The sequence below is a fragment of the Anabrus simplex genome, chromosome 1, assembly GCF_040414725.1.
Source record: "Anabrus simplex isolate iqAnaSimp1 chromosome 1, ASM4041472v1, whole genome shotgun sequence".
In the NCBI taxonomy this organism is placed as follows: Eukaryota; Metazoa; Arthropoda; class Insecta; order Orthoptera; family Tettigoniidae; genus Anabrus; species Anabrus simplex.
The window spans coordinates 1,497,665,280-1,497,684,441 of NC_090265.1; the positions used below are offsets into that span (position 1 = coordinate 1,497,665,280).

Genomic DNA, 19,162 nt, shown 5'->3' on the forward strand with positions numbered 1-19,162 from the left:
ACAATGTTTTCCACGTCTTCTTGTACCACCTCCTCTCGATGTTCAACCTCACTCAACAATATGTTCCAAGACTTTCTAATGTCATTGTTTCAACTTCTTCCTAACACTGCGCTATCCAGTATGTCACGTCTTTCATGTTGTTTCGTTTTAACTTTTCTACCATGTCGCTGCCATTGTCCATTTTCTCTATCAGGGATGAAAGGAGTTTCTGCCGATATTTCCTCTTCAATGTTTCCAGCACACCTTGGTCCATTGGCGGCATAATGACGTCACGTTAGGAGGGAGGAACATGAACAGAAATATTTTTAAATGTCCTAGGCTTCTTTGCTTTACCGATCATAAGCAATTTTGCTTTTAAGTTGCCAGTAATATTACTACAGGCAAGAACAGAAACTCTTTCCTTACTACGCTTGTAGCCAGGTGCAGACGTCTTGGCTTGGACTGCGAGAGTTTTGATGGCAGCATATTGAAATTCAGCCCAGTCATTTCACAATTAAAAATCTGATCACCGGTTAATCCTTCAGTAATAATTATTTCTTGAAATTCCCTTTCAAATTTCACATCATTGGATTTAGCTGACAGTTTTTCTCCACAGATATTAAGCTGCCCCATGCCGTACCGTTTTTTTTCCACCGTTAAAGCCACCCAACACTGGCAGTAAAATTAGGGTCCCCTTTATTAAGCTCCTTCTGGAAATACACCACCTCTTCTTGCAGAATGGGGCCAGATATTGATAGGCCTTTTTCCAGGTTTTTAGTGAACCAAATAAATAGTGCTTCACTTTTTCGTACTCACATTTTTCATTGTTTTTCGAATTTTCAGTGCATCACTTGTTGCTCTGGCAGAGCACCACTTTTCAATTTCTTCCCTCTTCCATTGTAACACGTCCAACACCATAATCTGAACCAAAATTTTGAAGAGTTTCCCCTTTGTCCAGTCTCTTTAACCCACTCAACTTGCCTTCCACAGAAACAATCACTTTCTTCCGTTTACTCGCCATACTCACAGAGGATATGAAAACTATAACATCCGCACCCAACCAATACTACACTGAACAATGACTGAAAACTCTCTGCACCTGTCCTTGAGAAAAACCCGGTTCTATCGCATGACTGCCAGTGCTTGTCCCACGGTCGCACCCTCCACATCGGGTGTCCCAGAATTGCCTCCATCTAAAGTTCAAATTAAGCCTACCAATGTCGGTTAACACGGAATGTCAGATAAGCAAAGGTCGGTTGAGCGAGACTCTACTGTATATCCAAACCCAAACCCCATGGCACTACAGCCCTTGAAAAGCCTTGATCTACCAAGCGACCGCTGCTCAGCCCAAAGGCCTGCAGATTACGACGTGTGGTCAGCACGACAAATCCTCTCTGCCGTTATTCTTGGCTTTCTAGACCGGGGCCACTATCTCACCGTCAGATAGCTCCTCAATTCTAATCACGTAGGCTGAGTGGACATCAACCCGCCCTCAGGTCCAGGTAAAAATCCCTGACCTGGCCGGGAAGAGAACCCGGGGCCTCCGATTAAGAGGCAGGCACGCTACCCCTACACCACGGGGCTGGCTAAAAACTATATCAATAAGTCCACTACTGGTTTTGTACAGCTGTAACTGATGGGAGTTTCTCCAAGAAATATTACTCTGAACAAAAATATTTGAAAGTAACATGAGAGCTGTCCTGTATTGATGCAAAATACAGACGGTAACTGCAAAGAGAAGATGAAGTCTCCAAACTTTTATGTATCGCTGGCTGAAAAGAGGCTGCATATTTGGCAGCCCAACATAACCTCAAATTATGGGAAAGGGCACAACTAAATTTACAGATTAGTCCAAGAAAATGGAGTTAGAATAGCCACATCCTTCCTAAGGAAAACTCCATCAAGAAAGCAACTCTGAAATAGAACCCCCAGGGCAGTCTTCTTTCTTTCTTTCTTCGATTTTGGCCATCTCAGGACCACAGAAAGTTTTGTTTTTGCTATTTTGCTTTACGCCGCACCGACACAGATATGTCTGAGAGTTACAATAATTGAAAATCTTCCACTTTTTTGATACTTTTTATTTGCTTTTTAGCAAATTATTAATTACAAACAGTACATGTTTCGTTCTCACTTGAGAACATCTTCAGCTGTTGTAGGTGAATTACAAAGTTTCTGAATACATTATTTTCAGGTACATTGTTCCTCTTAAAGACTAATTTGAATATAAAATTAAATTAAAATGATGTTAAAACAATGTGAAGGTTAATGGGTTGATGAAATGAGACAGGATGAATAGATAGTTAGCCTGCTTAAAAACTATATCTATTCATTAGAATAGCTGTTAAAAGTTTCAACTCTTTTACACTAAAAATATCTATTTGTCTTCCAGTTAAAAGGTTTTTTGAAAAATGAATGGCTTCTTGACACTGTTCTTATTACTGCTGAATGCTCATTTGATTCACTCCTTCCAGGTAGGCTGTTATTTTGAGCTTGCTTAATGTGCCCTAAATTGAGTAATGCGGAACTTTGAAGCTGATTGCCGGTCACTTTTTGAGAAGGGAGCTTCGTCTTAATTTCTGTAATGAAATGACGAAAATAGGAATTTATTTTCTTTGTAATGAAAGCATGTGTCTTTACAGTGTCAAGAAGCCATTCATTTTTCAAAAACCTTTTAACTGGAAGACAAATAGATATATTTAGTGTAACAGAGTTGAAACTTTTAACAGCTATTCTAATGAATAGATATAGTTTTTAAGCAGGCTAACTATCTATTCATCCTGTCTCATTTCATCAACCCATTAACCCTCACATTGTTTTAACATCATTTTTAATTTAATTTTATATTCAAATTAGTCTTTAAGAGGAACAATGTACCTGAAAGTAATGTATTCAGAAACTTTGCGATTCACCTAAGCTTTGCCAACTGTCCACTTCATGGCCGTATCGATGAGTATAATCATCAAATTAATCTAAAAAGCCACCTAATCGATACTTTATTTCTTTTGCCTTTGGCAAACTTAAAAATACATTAACAAACACAGTACATGTTTCGACCACTTAGTGGTCATCTTCAGCTGTATATAAATTTAAAAAAAATCTTAGATGACAACATTTAAAAGCAAGCACATTGGATCTTAAAACTATATCCCATGGGAATTCAAAAACTATTGTACTAAATGCTTTTAATGAAATGGAAGATGGGGGGGGGGGGGGTTGGGGTTGGGGGTAAGGAGACTTATGTGAATGATACTTAAATTACAGTATCGTTTACAATTGTGTTTAAAAACTTAAATGATGAAAAACATATTTAAAATATTTAAAAGCGTCTATGGTAAAATTCTTTTTGATAACATTAGGTGGCGTGAATAAAAAGTTCGTGTTTGTAATAATCTTCAGGCATTTGTGAGAAAAATAATAACTCAATCAAAATTCGTGTCTGTGGTGATGTTAAACACTTTGTTTTTAATAAACATGCTTTAAAATATTCTAAAGTGTCTATGGTAAGGCACTTATTCAAAAACACTTGTGCTTGAATGAAAGTTTATGTCATATGCACCAGTCTTCATGTATTTGTTTATATTTAATAACTTCCTTGAGTGATATTCTTGTAGTTATAAGGCCGTGTCGACTGTTTAACTTCCGAGAATTGCTCTTCGGAATGTGATAAAAGAAACTGTGTTAGCCGTTTAACTTGCTAAAACCCTGTGGTGGCTTCTGTTATATAAAATGGCGATCTGATTCGGGCAGCTTGCCTCGCGATTTGTAACCAGCAGGAGATCAAAATATATTAAAATATGACATATGATAAAAGTAAAAAGCTCCGAATTCTAAATAGACAGCGGGAAGATATTTGTATTCAAGATTGCGTGGCCTTGACTTACCTTATCTGGCAAATGTTTAATCCGCGTTGCCTCGGAGAACTGCCTTCGTGCACAACCTAGTGTGATAGCGGTGTGACATGGTCTGATTGTCCGTGGAATATTCCGGAGAAAGGGGAAGTAGAGTTGTGTCGTCATCTAGTACATCTTGTGAGGGGGGAGGGATTACTGGTTGTGTTTCAGTGACGTCGTGTTCGAGTATTTCATTTGTTTTTCTTGTTTGTTTACTGTTTACCATTTCCAAGTATTTACTGAATTGTTCGTATAGGAGGTTTTTTTCGTTCGTTTCGTTTAGATTCCGTTCCCTGTTCTCTAGTTTATCGAGAGTAATGTGGATGTTTTCTAGGTTATTCATTAAACTTCCTTTATTAATCCTACTGATAATTTGGAGATCTTGTCTGATGTTAGTGAAATTGTGATTTGCCTCCAGGAATCTGGCATTTACAGACTGACATGTACCCAGTGCAGAAAAACATACGTGGGGCAATCTGGGAGGAGCTTTTTAATTAGATATCAGGAACATGTTAATGCAGAGAAATACAGAAGATACTCTGCTATGGGAGCTCATATCACATTCCGAAGAGCAATTCTCGGAAGTTAAACAGTCGACACGGCCTTATAACCACAAGAATATCACTCAAGGAAGTTATTAAATATAAACAATAAATACATGAAGACTGGTGCATATGACATAAACTTTCATTCAAGCACAAGTGTTTTTGAATAAGTGCCTTACCATAGATACTTAAGAATATTTTAAAGTATGTTTATTAAAAACAAAGTGTTTAACATCACCACAGACGCGAATTTTGATTGAGTTATTATTTTTCTCACAAATGCCTGAAGATTATTACAAACACAAACTTTTTATTCACGCCACCTAATGTTATCAAAAAGAATTTTACCATAGACGCTTTTAAATATTTTAAATATGTTTTTCATCATTTAAGTTTTTAAACACAATTGTAAACGATACTGTAATTTAAGTATCATTCACATAAGTCTCCTTACCCCCAACCCCCCCCCCCCCCCCATCTTCCATTTCATTTAAAGCATTTAGTACAATAGTTTTTGAATTCCCATGGGATATAGTTTTAAGATCCAATGTACTTGCTTTTAAATGTTATCATCTAAGAATTTTTTTTTATATACAGCTGAAGACGACCACTAAGTGGTCGAAACATGTACTGTGTTTGTTAATGTATTTTTAAGTTTGCCAAAGGCAAAAGAAATAAAGTATCGATTAGGTGGCTTTTTAGATTAATTTGATGATCACCTAAGCTTAACAACAGCTGAAGATGTTGTCAAGTGAGAACGAAACATAATTTGCTAAAAAGCAAATAAAAAGTATCAAAAAGGTGGAAGATTTTCAATTGTTGTAACTCTCTGATTAGAATTTGATACAGAAAATGAAGCTGATTACTTGCAAACAGATATGTCTTACAGCAACGATGGGAGAGGAAAGGCCTACGAATTGGAAGGAAGCGGCCATGGCCTTAATTAAGGTATAGCCCTGGCATTTGCCTGGTGTGAAAATGGGAAACCACGGAAAACCATCTTCCGGGCCGCCGACAGTGGGGCTCGAACCCAGTATCTCCCGATTAATGAATACTGGCCGCACTTAAGCGACTGCAGCTATCGAGCTCAGTGGACCATAGAAAGTAACCCTGTGCATTCATCTTAATCCTTCTTTTCTTGACTTCCAATAGTTCTTCATCCTTTCACTTTGTTGTTTCCTCCTCTCTTGTGTCCAGATATTATTACCTTTCCTCTTTTCCTTCTCCTGGAAACCTTTGAAATGTTGTATCAATCCACAAAGTTGTTCTGTCTTTTATTATATCATCTGTTATTTCAATTTCTATCTTTTTTTTTTTTTTCTTTTTCTCCTTGGATACACTGGTTGCCATTCTTGCTGTTGTAAACATGGTTAAACACTTGTTTTGTCAATCTACTGTTATCCATCCTCATTATGGGACCAAAAAATGTAATTCTCCTCTTTCTGACTGTGTCTAACAGTCTTTCATTTTCATCCTTGCATAGATCTTTATTTCTCCTATGTCTGAACTCTCCTTCCTTCGTTTTCAATGGTCCCCAAATTTTCTTCAATGTTTTCCTTTCCTTTTTCTCTATCTCTTCTATTTCAACAGTTTTTATAGAGAACATGCATTCTGTGACATACAAACTCTCTGGTTTGATTACTGTGTTGTAGCGTTTGATTTTAGTTTTCCTCGAGACATTGTTCTTATTGTAGGTATCTTTAGAGAGTTGGTACAGTAAAACATCGTTAATTTGAAGTCATTGGGGCACAAAAATCAAATTCAATTACGTGATTTCGAATTAACTGCCAACACGTACTTCGGAAATGCCAACCCTTGCAGCCTCACAATATATTCTCAGACCCATTACTGCATGCAATTAACCTTGATTCACAGTTTAAGCTCTCAAATGTCATGAAAAAAACTATTTCCAAACTGTATCCAACAAGGTGCATTTACATCATTCAAATAATGCACTTGGATAACTCACCGGCAAACAAAACCTCACGCAATGAAATCAAAAGAAAGAAAACATTATTCAAAGACTAGGAGAAATCTATACTGGCTCCACTGTGCAAGTGCTTTATTCACTGGACTACTGTACTATATGTATTTTAGATGCTTTGTGCTTGCACGGAACATACCTGACGCCCTTAAAACATCACGGCTTATTGAACTTTCCTATAATGAGGGGAGAAAGTCTCTCGCTTCCTTGTATGATTTCCCGCCATGGCTCTTCTAAAATTCATTAATGCATGCAATCACCTTAATTCTCAATTTCAACTTTTCAAATGGCATGGAAAACACTATTTCAGAAATTTATCCAACAAGGTGCGTTTACATTATGTAAACAATGCTCATGTATAAAACAACGACAAACATAACGTTTTTCTTTTCAAAATGGCGCCCGGTAATGACGACAGTGTTTTATCCTCCGAGTAAATTAACCGTAAAATGTGACGAAAAGTGCGAAAAATGTCAGATTAGTGAAAAATGGAATGTTGTGTGATTCATGTGATCGATGGTGGCATTATAAGTGCGGAAATTGCCCTAGAGACATAAAAACTAATGAAAATGTTGACTGGATTTGTGAGCAGTGTATTCGGAATGTTGTAGTTGGCGACGGCGTTGATGAAACACCGAAAACAATCGATGAGAAATACAAAAGTGCATTAGAAATTATAAACATTCTACAAAAGGACAATGAGGCTCTTAAAGTTGAAAAATCAAGAATTATAAGAAAGACTGCGATCACTAGAATTTGGGACTGACCATTCTTCGAGTGATATACCAGTACCAGTAACAAACTTGAGCACGTGGTGTCAAGTAGTTCATGGATGGCCGGCTAAGAAGAAATCTACAACTGAATTTCCAGAAATAAAGATCAGAAATAGGTTTTCTGCCCTAAATAATTTAATTCTGGAAGAAAGTGATCGCGCGCGTGAAACCAAATCATTGCGATCCGCTGCCGTTGCCGTGCCGAGGTTAAAATTTAGGCCTAGATTACAGACTCAAGACCCAGTTAGGCCTAAATCAGCAAAGGTAGCTGTGTTTGGTGATAGCCAGGGAAGGGGAATTTCGGGAGTGATAAACGACGAGAATATAGCAGCAACCGGAGAAATATATCCAGGAGCTTCTATCAGCAGGGTTGTGGAAAACGTAGAAGCAGCAACTAGGAACTTCGGGAGCGGCGATGCAGTGCTTATCATCGGTGGGACGAACGACGTAGCTCACGACGACGCCAAGAATGAAACATTACAACTTAAACGTACACTAGGGAAGCTGACCCACACTAACGTCTTTGTAGTGAATGTGCCCCACAGACATGATCTGAGTAGCGACTCGTGTGTGAACACTGAAGTGGACAAGGTCAATACAGATATTGTTAAAATTTGTTAACATTTGCAGAATACTCAGGATATTGAATGCAGCAGTTTTGAGAGATACTGTTATACAAAACATGGCCGCCGTCTAAATAATTCAGGTAAACGAAAGATAACAAATATTGTTCTACATTTTCTTAATCTTAAGATATGTACTGTAAAACAGGCAACTCCCTTGAGTTATAGTACTGACCAGGAAAACTAGTAAAAAGAGCCAGCTGTACTTCAAGCTGGCTCCGTCAACTAGAAAATGAAACTCAGGAAAGTAAGGAATTTCAAGTTACCCAATTGCAACAGTCAAGTTTTAGGGAGGAAGGGGGTCTGAGATTGCTCTTGGTAAACTGTCAGAGTGTAGTAAATAAACAATTAAAATTCGGTACATTGATGGCATCTTATGTGACTGATGTGGTGATAGGAGTGGAATCGTGGTTGAGAGAAGGGGTAGGTAATAGAGAAGTATTTCCAGAAGGGTACACAGTCTATCGTAGAGACCGAGGAGATTAAAAGGGAGGGGGTGTTTATTCTGGTGAAGGAAACTTATTGTTCACATGAATGGTTTACCGATGAATGCGATGAAATATTAGGGATAAAATTAATTTGTGATAATATGAAGGAGGTGGGAATTATGGAAACATACAGGCCTGGAAGAGAGGAAAGAGACATGGAAATATTTGAAAAAATAATAGATTATACTCATAAAAACAATAATAATGATCTGGTAATAATTGGCGGAGATCTAAATTTGCCTGAAGTTGAATGGCATGGAGCTGCAAGTGAAGCCCATGAACAGAAACTGGCAAATAAGTTAATATGGGAGGGAGGATTTACACAAGTAGTACAAGAACTGACACTTCTCGATAACTTACTAGATGTATTCTTGGTTAAACCATGGGTAATTGAAGGAATAGGAGACCATAAGGCTGTAATAATGGATGTAGGACTCTTACCAAAAAGGCTTAATAAGAGGGTTACACAAGACAAGAAATTGTACAGAAAAACTAAAGCTGATGAATTTGGGACTTGCCTTAAATAACAATTCAGTTGCTGGATAAGTGAAGGGAGTAATGTGGATACACGTTGGGCTAAATTTAAAGGAATTATTTGGGAAGGAGAGTAGAGATTTGTACCTGTTAAGAAGGGTAAAATGTCCTCAGACCCTGTTTATTATACAAGGGAAATAAGAAAATTAAAAAGAAAATGTAGAATAGTAAACAGGAAAATCAAAGAGGATAGGGAGAGTAGAGAAACTAGAAAACAGCTAATGAGGAAACTGAATAGAGTGAAAAAGGAAGCAAAAGAGAATTATATGAATGGCATACTTCAAGAGGGTAATGACCACAAAGAGAAATGGAAAAAGCTGTATTCGTATATCAGGAATCAAAAAGGAAAAGGAATCCAAATTCCTACAATGGTGGGAGGAGGGGGTGAACACTATTTAACAGATACTGAAAAAGCAAACCTATTTAGTAGGGAATTCAGAGATTCAGTAGACGATTGTCAGGAGTTGGAAACCGAAACAGAAGATAGAGAGGGAGAGACACAGAGGGAAACAAGCTTCTCATTCACAAATGAAGATATTTTCAGAGAAATCCAACTGCTTCAGCAAGGAAAAGCAGCAGGAAGTGATCAAATTACTGAGGAGGTATTAAAGACAATGGGGTGGTACATAATGTCTTATTTAAAATTTCTCCTTGACTAATGTCATAAATAATAGTGTAATACCAAAGGAATGGAAGGAATCTATAATAATACCAATTTATAAAGGAAAGGGTGATAAAAGGAAACCAGAGAACTACAGACCAATCAGCCTGACCAGTATAGTTTGTAAAATACTGGAGAGTTTAATATCAAAGTACATCAGAGGGATATGTAATGATAAAAATTGGTTCATGAAGAGCCAGTATGGATTTAGAAAGAAATTTTCTTGTGAGGCACAACTGTTAGGATTTCAGCAAGACATATCAGATCAATTGGATTCAGGAGGTCAGTTAGATTGCATAGCCATAGATCTTTCCAAAGCCTTTGATAGAATGGAACATGGAATATTATTAAAGAAATTGGAGGGAATAGGATTGGACGTAAGGATTACACGTTGGATAAAAACATTTCTGAATTCAAGGGTTCAGAAAGTCAAAGTGGGAAATAATGTATCGCAGGAAGAGAAAGTTTGGAAGGGAATTGCACTTTTCTTAATATACGCAAGTGATTTAGGGAACAATATAACATCTATATATATAAAATGAGAGTTTTGTCTGTACATTGCTCAGAATTAGAAAATAAAATAATGCTATTTCTGTATCGGTCATGTCCACAGTAACCAGGAAATGCACTTTTTACTTTTCCGTAATTTCTGTCTGTCTGTATGTATGTACACGCATCACTAGAAAACGGCCTAAGAGAATTTAATGAAAATCGGTATGCAAAGTCGGGGAATAAGTCGCTACAATCTAGGCTATAAACACTTTTTATTCACGCTGTTAGAAATGGTAGTTTAGGGGAAGGCCTCAATGTAATTCTCAAATATTTATATTATTAGTTGTCGTATCGATAAATACTACATAACCAAAGTTATAGAGAATTAAATTTCCAAACATTTATGTCTTATACATTTTTACCGTACCGGCTAGGATAACACAGATATTCATGAATTTGTATTTTTGTTGGTGAGTCCATATCAACGGCGAGCCACGAGAAAATGGGTTAACAGAATTTAATGAAAATCGGTATACAGAGTCGGGGGAAAAGAAGCTACAGTCTAAGCTATAAACAACTTTATTCATCCTGGATGAAATTGTAGTTTAGGGGAAGGTGCCTAAAATGTAATTTTTAAATACCAATGTTATTGGTACTATCGAAAAGTACTATATAAAAAGTTATAGAGAATACAATTTCCGATCATTTATCTCTTATTCAGTTTTACCGTACCGACTATGATAAGAGTGGTATTTCAGAGTCGAAAGAAAACCAAATGGGAAGGCCTATAATATCGAACAATGAGATTACAATAACCATTGTTTATTGTGATGTTCTTTGTCTCTTATGCTGCCTCTCAACTCCGATAGATGGGATTGCTGCTGCGTACTGAGTATAACAGCCTGAATGAATATTGGCGGGAAATAGCCGGAGAGTTAGAAACCTTTCTTCTTTAGCATGCCATTCCCCTGGTTCCTACATTTTCTTATACAGTTGGTACGTAACAAGCTGGTTCATCATAGTATTTCAGCTATTCGATCCCTACTCTGACGCGCTGTTTTGAATAAGCAGTGTGCATACTTAAGGCTGAGCCTCACTTAGTAGTAGTATGGCCTGGTCTAGAAGAACAATTTACCGAGCTCGATATCTGCAGTCGCTTAAATTGTTCAGTATCCAGTAATCGGGAGATCGTGGGTTCGAGCCTGACTGTCGACAGCCCCGAAGATGGTTTTCCGTGGTTTCCCATTTTCACACCAGGCAAATGCCGGGTCTGTACCTTAATTAAGGCCAAGGCCGCTTCCTTCCACTTCCTAGGCCTTTCCCATCCCATTGTCACCATAAGACCTATCTGTGTCGGTGCGACGTAAAGCAAATAATAGCAAGAAAAATAAAATCATTTTAGGCCTTTTCCAAATTATAGCACCACAATATTCACTAAATAACGCAAAATTAAACTCTGAAAAGAGCTGTTCGTTAAGAAAAGCTTCTTTCTCTTCACTTTTGAAGAGGGGGTTTCTCTTCTGGCTTGGAGAAAAAATTTGCCTTCAAGTCAGATAGATTTTTCCGCCGCTAGTGTAGTGAAGTGATATTTTCCGACTCATCGGGTACTCCTAGGAAACAGAATAGTAATTGGACATAGCTTTTGCCCTGCGAGCCTCCACTATTCGACCCTCTCCCCGCCGAAGAGTATTCACGGATCGCGGCTGTTTGCGGTTTGGTCATTTCAGGTCTGGAACTTTGGACTGTTAGATAGGCAGTGTAGTCCTGTTCGTTAAAAGTGAGGAAATGTGTGGCGTTTCATTTGAACGAGTATTTCGTAATATGAAAGCATTGCTTTTAATCGCGCCATTCCTATTGATGTCGTCGTATGTTCATTTCAGTTGTAAAACCACTAAGACAGTCTTTCTGAGGACGTAAAAAGGCATTATAATGAAAACATCCCAACCTGATTGTGACTGATGGTATGAAATTGGGTCTAGCATTACAGTGAAAATTACGTCAGTCTTCATACTATATGAGAAAAGATGTTTGGTGACCTCCCGTTGCATTTCTAGGGTAACGTTAAGAGCTATACAATTTAAGACAATCTTGCTCACAACGTGTACACTACCTGACCGAGAATTCTGTATACAGTGTAGAATTCCGTAGCGAAGCACGGCTACATCAGCTAGTCAAATATAAGATTGTATGCAGATGACATAATTGTTCATAGGGAAATAAATAACATTGAGGATTGTTCAGAATTACAAAGGGACCTTGAGAGTATCCAACAATGGGTTGAAGAAAATAATATGAAGGTCAATGGAGGTAAATCAACTGTTACAACTTTTACAAACAGGAGCTTTAAAACCAAATTTGAATATACTTTCGATGAGGTAGTTATCCCAAAAGATGGCAAGTGCAAATACTTAGGTGTGAGATTTGAAAGTAATTTGCACTGGAAGGGTCATGTTGATGACATTGTTGGGAAAGCATACAGATCGTTACGTGTCATAATGAGGCTACTTAAAGGATGAAATAAAGAATTAAAAGAAAAAAGTTACTTAAGTATGGTTCGTCCATTATTGGAATATGCAAACAGTGTTTGGGATCCTCACCAAGAATACCTAATGAAAGAAATAGATAGTGTGCAGAGGAAAGCAGGAAGATTTGTGACAGGGGATTTCAGGAGAAAGAGTAGTGTATCAGAAATGTTACAGGAACTTGGGTGGGAAACTTTAAGTAAGAGAAGGGAGAAAACTAGACTTATAGGATTACATAGAGCCTATACAAGAGAAGAAGCATGGGGAGATATTCGTGAGAGGCTTCAGTTGGAAAATAATTATATCAGCAGGACAGACCATAAATATAAAATTAAAATGAATTTTAGCAGAAGCGATTGGGGTAAATTTTCATTCATTGGGAAGGGTGTGAAGGACTGGAACAGTTTACCAGGGGTAGTGTTTGATCCTTTACCAAAATCTGTACAGATATTCAAGAAGAGAATAAACAGCAACAGAGAAAATAAATGAAGTGTTAGAGGGCATTCGACCAGTGTAGGTTATTGTAAAAAAAAAAAAAAAAAAAAAAAATGTGTGTGAATAAATTAATTCCATCCCCTGGTCTAAGGAGTTTGGGCAGCCAAAGTAGGGGAATGCCTGTAGGGGTGAAGTACAGTGGGGACTTCGAGGGCCCTGGGACCACTATGGTAGCTGTGAATGTCCTTCAGGAACTCTGAAAAGTGGTAGCAAAAGGGGCTCTGGTTAAGACGCAGCAGGTTGTTATGCTACTTAGGTTCCAGAATGGGTAAAAAAAAAAAGGTAAGTAAATAAATGCAATGTAAAGTTTAATCTTACGCCAGTTGTATAGTATCATTTGAAGTAATTCCACATGCTGTATATCTGTTGACTATATTTGTAAGTAGTACGGGAGATATTATAAGTAGAATTTTGTAAACAATATAAATTTATTAAGGATGAGCTGTGTGTTTAATAGAAAAAATTGTTAGCATAAATTGTATAATATTGTATTATAGGAAAATTTTATTCTCTTGTTAATTTAATATTTAGTGCTTGACAATAAAGTACTTTGGTGTACCATTTGCCACCCAGGTAGACACCTCATTTGCAAATAAAGAGATTTTGATTTGATTTGAAGAAAAACACGATTCAAAGACGAGGAAAAATTATGCTCGCTCCCCTGTGCATTACTGTACTGTCTGCATTTTTAGATGCCCTGTACTGGCATGGAAAGTGCCCAACGCCCTTAAAACATCATGGCTTTTCGAACTTTCCTATGACATGGGAAGTAAGTCTCTTGCTTCCGTGTGTGCAGTGTGCACTGCATAGCAACACAGTACATTTGCCAGCTGGCAATTCTCTCCTTTAAAACCATAAGTCCGTTTGGCCTCAGCATTTTAAAAAATAAAACAAACAATGCAGTTTCATCGGCATTGACAATATTGTTTGGTTCGTACGAATTGATTATAGGCTATAAGCCACGCTTTTTCGCCAACTGTCTGAATCGCCAGTGTTCACGGATTCTACCTCTCCGCACACTTCCTGCTACGTCATATTGTGAATTGTGGCGTTCCTAAAAATGCCGAATACAAAATAATTATTATTCCGCTCGAACACAGCAGATATGAAGCACATTGTAGACACGCCGAAGTAGGTGAAAGTGCGCAAAGTTACCCCTTCACGTTCCGGAAGACGCGTTTTCATGATGCGGAGAAATTTTGAATTTAAATTACTCTGTAAAATACTATTTTTTTTTCAAAATGTAAAGGCAGTTTAATATTAAAAGTCTGAATTTTGGTAAAGGGACTGACATTGTTCTTTGAATTACGAATTATCTGTATTTCAAATTAAACGATATGAGAGCTGCTTCGAATTAGGCAAGATTTTGAATGAACCGATTTCGAATTATCGAGGTTCTACTGTATGCTAGTTCCAGTTTTCTTGCTCTTGATCTGTTTGCTTCCTTATAGAGTCCATTAACCTGAATTATTTCACCTTGATATTTAAATTTATTAACCTTGTTGATTTTCCCATAATCTGTTGCTAGCCCTGTGGGTGAATCCCTAATATCCGACGTAAATTTAGTCTTCTCAAAAGATATCTGAAGTCCATCTTTTCCTGCTATTACTTTCAGAAGGTTGATCTACTTTACAGCACACACTATACTTCCAGAGAGGATTGCTATGTCATCAGCAAAGATAAACAGTTTACACCAACCCCTTTGTGCTTTGAACCTAATCTCATCTCAAGATGGAGTCCCCTTTCTTAATCTCTTTCTTCCCATACTCTTATTACCTTTTCCAGGACGATATTGAAAAGAATTGGGGAAAGCCCATCTCCCTGCCTGATACTGGTTTTAATTTTAAATTCATCTGAGATCTCTCCCATTAATTTCACTCTGAACATTGTTTCAGTCAGAGTTTGGCTAATTATACTGATTTTGTGTCAACTCCAAATTCCTCTAAAATGTTCAATAGCGAAATTCTGTTTACTGAATCATACGCCATTTTGAAGTCTACAAAAACTATGACATAGTTTTTGTTCTTTGTAACCCTGTCTTATAATTTTATAGTTTTCAGGTTTAGGATCTGTTCTGCACATGATCTGCCTTTTCTGAACCCACCTTGGCATTCTCCAATTTGTCTGCTATTCTATTTATCAATACGGCCACGTGTGGGCCACGTTTACACAATCTTCCTCCTGTCACGCAGACTGATACCCTTTTCTTTACACTCTCGCCAAAGATTCTTGAGTCTTTGACTTCTTCTCGCTCGTTCTTCCACCGCGATGTTCCGTGGCTTCGCATGTTGCTCTTCAGACGCATCCCTCAATCCCGCAACCTTCTTCCTAAATGATGTCCTTTCTTATATCCTCCTCCTTGATACCTATTTCTGGCAAGTCATTGTGCACCTGTGTAAGCAATCCCGGTTGTTTTTTCCACTTTTTCCTGCAAAAGTATCCTGTTGGCCAATCTCTCAGGGTTCATTCTTTTGATATGTCCAAAAAACGTCAGTCTCCTTTTCCTCATCACAGTCGTGATTCTTTCTACAGTCTTGTAGAGCTCCAAATTTGATCTTAACCGGAATGTGTTTGGTCACTCGTCGACTTTCTAGGGCCTAAGATTTTTCGCAAGAATTTTCTTTCTCTTTTTTTCAAAGACTGGGTCAGCCATCCTCGTCAAGGTTTCTGTTCCATAAAGGCACTCTGTTCTAACCGCTGTGGAGTAATGTTTTAATTTGGCCTGAATTGAGATAGATTTGGACTTACAGGTGTCATGAAAGCCCGAATGCCAACTCCATCCTTCTCACCCTCTCCTTTAATCCCTCCTTTTCATCTCCATTGGGGGTGAGTATTTCTCCCAGGTATTTAAATTTTTGCACATGCTGGATATCACCATACAGTGTAACAAGTCTGTCCGTATTGCCTCTCTTTATAGAATCCATGAATGCTGTTTTTTCGAAGGGGATTCTTAACCCTGTTTTGGCTGCAACATTTTGTAGATCTTCGACTTGTTTCTTGGCTGTTTGACGGTTGTCTGTAATGAGAACGAAGTCTTCTACGAAGGCAAGGCAGCCCAACATCATCGCATTTTTTCCACAACCTATCTTTACCCCATTCTTCATTCAGTTTTCAGTCATTCTCAACCTCCATTCCCTAATAACTTTTTCTAAAATGCAATTAAAGAGTAGTGGAGAAAGTCGGTCTACTTGCCTCAAACCCGTTTTTATCTCAAATGGATCTGAGAGTTCGCCCATAAATTTGACTTGAGAAAAGGTGTTTGTAAGAGACCGTCGAATTATGGCCAGACACTTCTCATCCACTCCAAACTCCTGCAGTACGTTCATGAGCACTCCATGATCTATGGAATTGTGTGCCTTTTTTGAAATCAACAAAGGTTATGATTGTCCTCTTCTGATTTCTCATTGATCTTATTTTTATAAGGGATTTTGAAATATAAATCTGCTCAGCACATGAACGCCCTTTCCTGAACCCGGCCTGAATTTGTTTATCTAGATGTGTTTCAAGCTTCTGCTGCAATGCTTTGGATAGGATTTTGTACTGTATGCTATAGGAAGAAGAGAGATACCTCTGTAGTTGGTAACGTTAGTTTGGTCCCATTTTTTGTGTAAAGGATGAATGAGTGCCTTCCAAACACTTTGTATTTCTCCTTTTTACCAAATAAAAGGGAATAATTCCTCTAGCTTTTCCACTATATTTTCACCTGCAAATTTGAATAATTCTGCAGTAATTTAATCTTTCCCAGGAGCTTTGTTGTTTTTTAGTCGCTTAATGATGTCCCTAATTTCTTTCTCATTTGGTGGTAATAAATCCTTCAACTTGAATTGAGGCTCTCCAAACATCAATCCATCTTCAGGAGGCTTCTGGTCACCAATAATGTGTTTCCCTTGTTCACTTTGAAAACATAGATTACCATGGGAGAAAAGGTTATGATTGTCCTCTGTTTCTAAACCTTCTATAGAAATCTCTTTTGTTGTTTCTCCTGAAATCTTCTTCTACGTTGTGCAGCTGTTCTTTCTCGTACCTTCTATTCGTATTCCGAAGAATTTTTCTGCGTGTTTCTGTTGTTCCTTGAAGTCTTCGAAATTCTTGTTTTTATTTTTGTTGTTTTTATTGAAGTGCGTGAAGCATTCAACCTCAAGTTAATGTCCACCCAATTGTTTTTATTCCTCGCTTTAGACCTTTTCTGTAAGGCTACTTTAAATCGTCATTCCACCATGGATGTTTCTTCTTTTTGGCGATCGTTATAGTCTTTTCAGTTGCTTCTTGAATCCTCCTTGCCATTTCGAAGATTCCAAGACCTCAAGCTCTCGTTGATAGTTCTCAACAATCTCTTGGTTTATCTTGAGTTCATCAGTTCGATATTTCTTGATTCTGGGTGAAGGTCTCTTGAAAGACTTTGGAATAAATCTTATCTTGACTCTAACAAGGTAGCGCTCAGAATCTATGTTTGCACCTTTTTGCACTTTAACGTTCAGAATCTCTGCCAAGTGGCTACATGGTCTATTTGGAACTCCCCTAACATGGGATTTGGTGAACGCCATGTCATTAATTTCTTCCTTTCTTTCCTGAATTGGGTGGACATTAACTTGAGGTTGAATGCTCCACGCACTTCAATAAGCCTTTCCCCATTTCTATTGGTTCTCATATGCCCTGGATAACTGCCACCTATTTTCCTGTATTTTCTTTCCTTGCCAACTTGAGCATTAAAATCACCCATTAATATTTTAATCATATGTTCCGGAGTTTCCAACAACTCTTTTTCCAGGAGAGATCAGAATTCTTCAACTTTATCTGAATTTTTCTTGTCCTCATTAATAGGTGCATGTCCATTAAAGAATGCATATGATTTGTTTCCACTCTTCAAGGTTAAAATGGAAAGCCTAGGGGAAGGTAATCGAAAATCAATGATTGCATCTATAATTGAACTGTGAACAAAAAATGCTGTTCCTAGAATTGAAGGTGATTTTCTTTTATTACCCATTTTATATTCCCTGATCGCTGGTTGCCCTTTATTATCTTGTACTTGCCCACCATAAATACTTCATTTGATGGGAATCTTGTTTCCTGTACAGCGAATAGCTTGATCCAATATCTCTAGAGTTCTTTGATAAGTTCCATCTGTTTTTACCAACTCTTAGGTGGGTATTGACATTCATTGTACCAAAAAAGTGTTTTTTCTTCGTCCTGATCTTGCGAGGTCAGGGATCCTCCGACTGATCCCAACATGATGGAGCAGGGCCCCCAGAATCCAATGCCCTGTTTAGACCAGACTAACTGACCCCAGATTTTACCAGCTGGGGTAGTTTCCGATGTGCGTTTTAACATCATGGTAGATTGTGTGAATCATTTCACGTGAGGGTGGAACCCACAGGTCCCACAAAAATTAGAACCAGATTGGTAAGACCTGGAGCATGCTTAAACAGCCGACCCTGACCTGGATATAGACGCTGACCACAACACCGCCCGCTGCGGGATCAACATGTGTGGATTTACATTTAAAAGATAGTTCTTCCACCTTCTTCACCGTTGGAATCCAAATACCTCATCCGGTGCTGAAGCTGTTGACTATCTTCGGGAATGCTTTTTATTACTAACCCCAAAAGCAAGGATGCCTCTTCCGCCAGTTCAGTCGTACCAATGATCATCTCCGCCTTCACTGTCGTTGAGGTCTTCACGCGTAACTCTGAGCTGGGACCCTTATCAAAGGATACACACAAGATCAGTGTGCTCTGGGACTCTCATAGGCAGGGCTGCCTCCGAAGAGGGGTCCCTACCTGCTGTTATTGGTTCAATTCTATTATGAAGCGTTTTTGAAAGTATTTTATATGTAACAGCTACTAGGGAGATTCCTCTGTAATTGTTCACATCTGTTTTGTCACCGTTCTTATATAATGGGTGTATCAGTGTGTTCTTCCAATCATCAGGAATTTTTTCCATTTGCCAGATTTCTTGTATTATGTTTGTCAGTTCCTGTCTTGCTTGACTGCCTGCTTCCTTCCACAATTCTGCAACAATCAAATCTTCCCCTGCAGACTTATTGTTTTTCAGACTTTGGATTATGTCATATTTCTTTCTCATCTGGTGGGTCCGAGGATTTAGCATTTGTTTGTGGTTGACTTTTTTAAGTTCTTCAAGTTTAAGTTCTTCACAGTTCAGTAGGTTTTCAAAATAAC

At 38.0% G+C, this 19,162-nt stretch overlaps 1 protein-coding gene across 2 annotated transcripts in view; it reads right to left on the bottom strand.

The window, feature by feature from the left end:
• Iru (E3 ubiquitin-protein ligase Iruka) overlaps positions 1 to 19,162 on the bottom strand; it is a 371,072-nt gene that overhangs the window by 275,992 nt on the left and 75,918 nt on the right. The window lies entirely within an intron of this gene.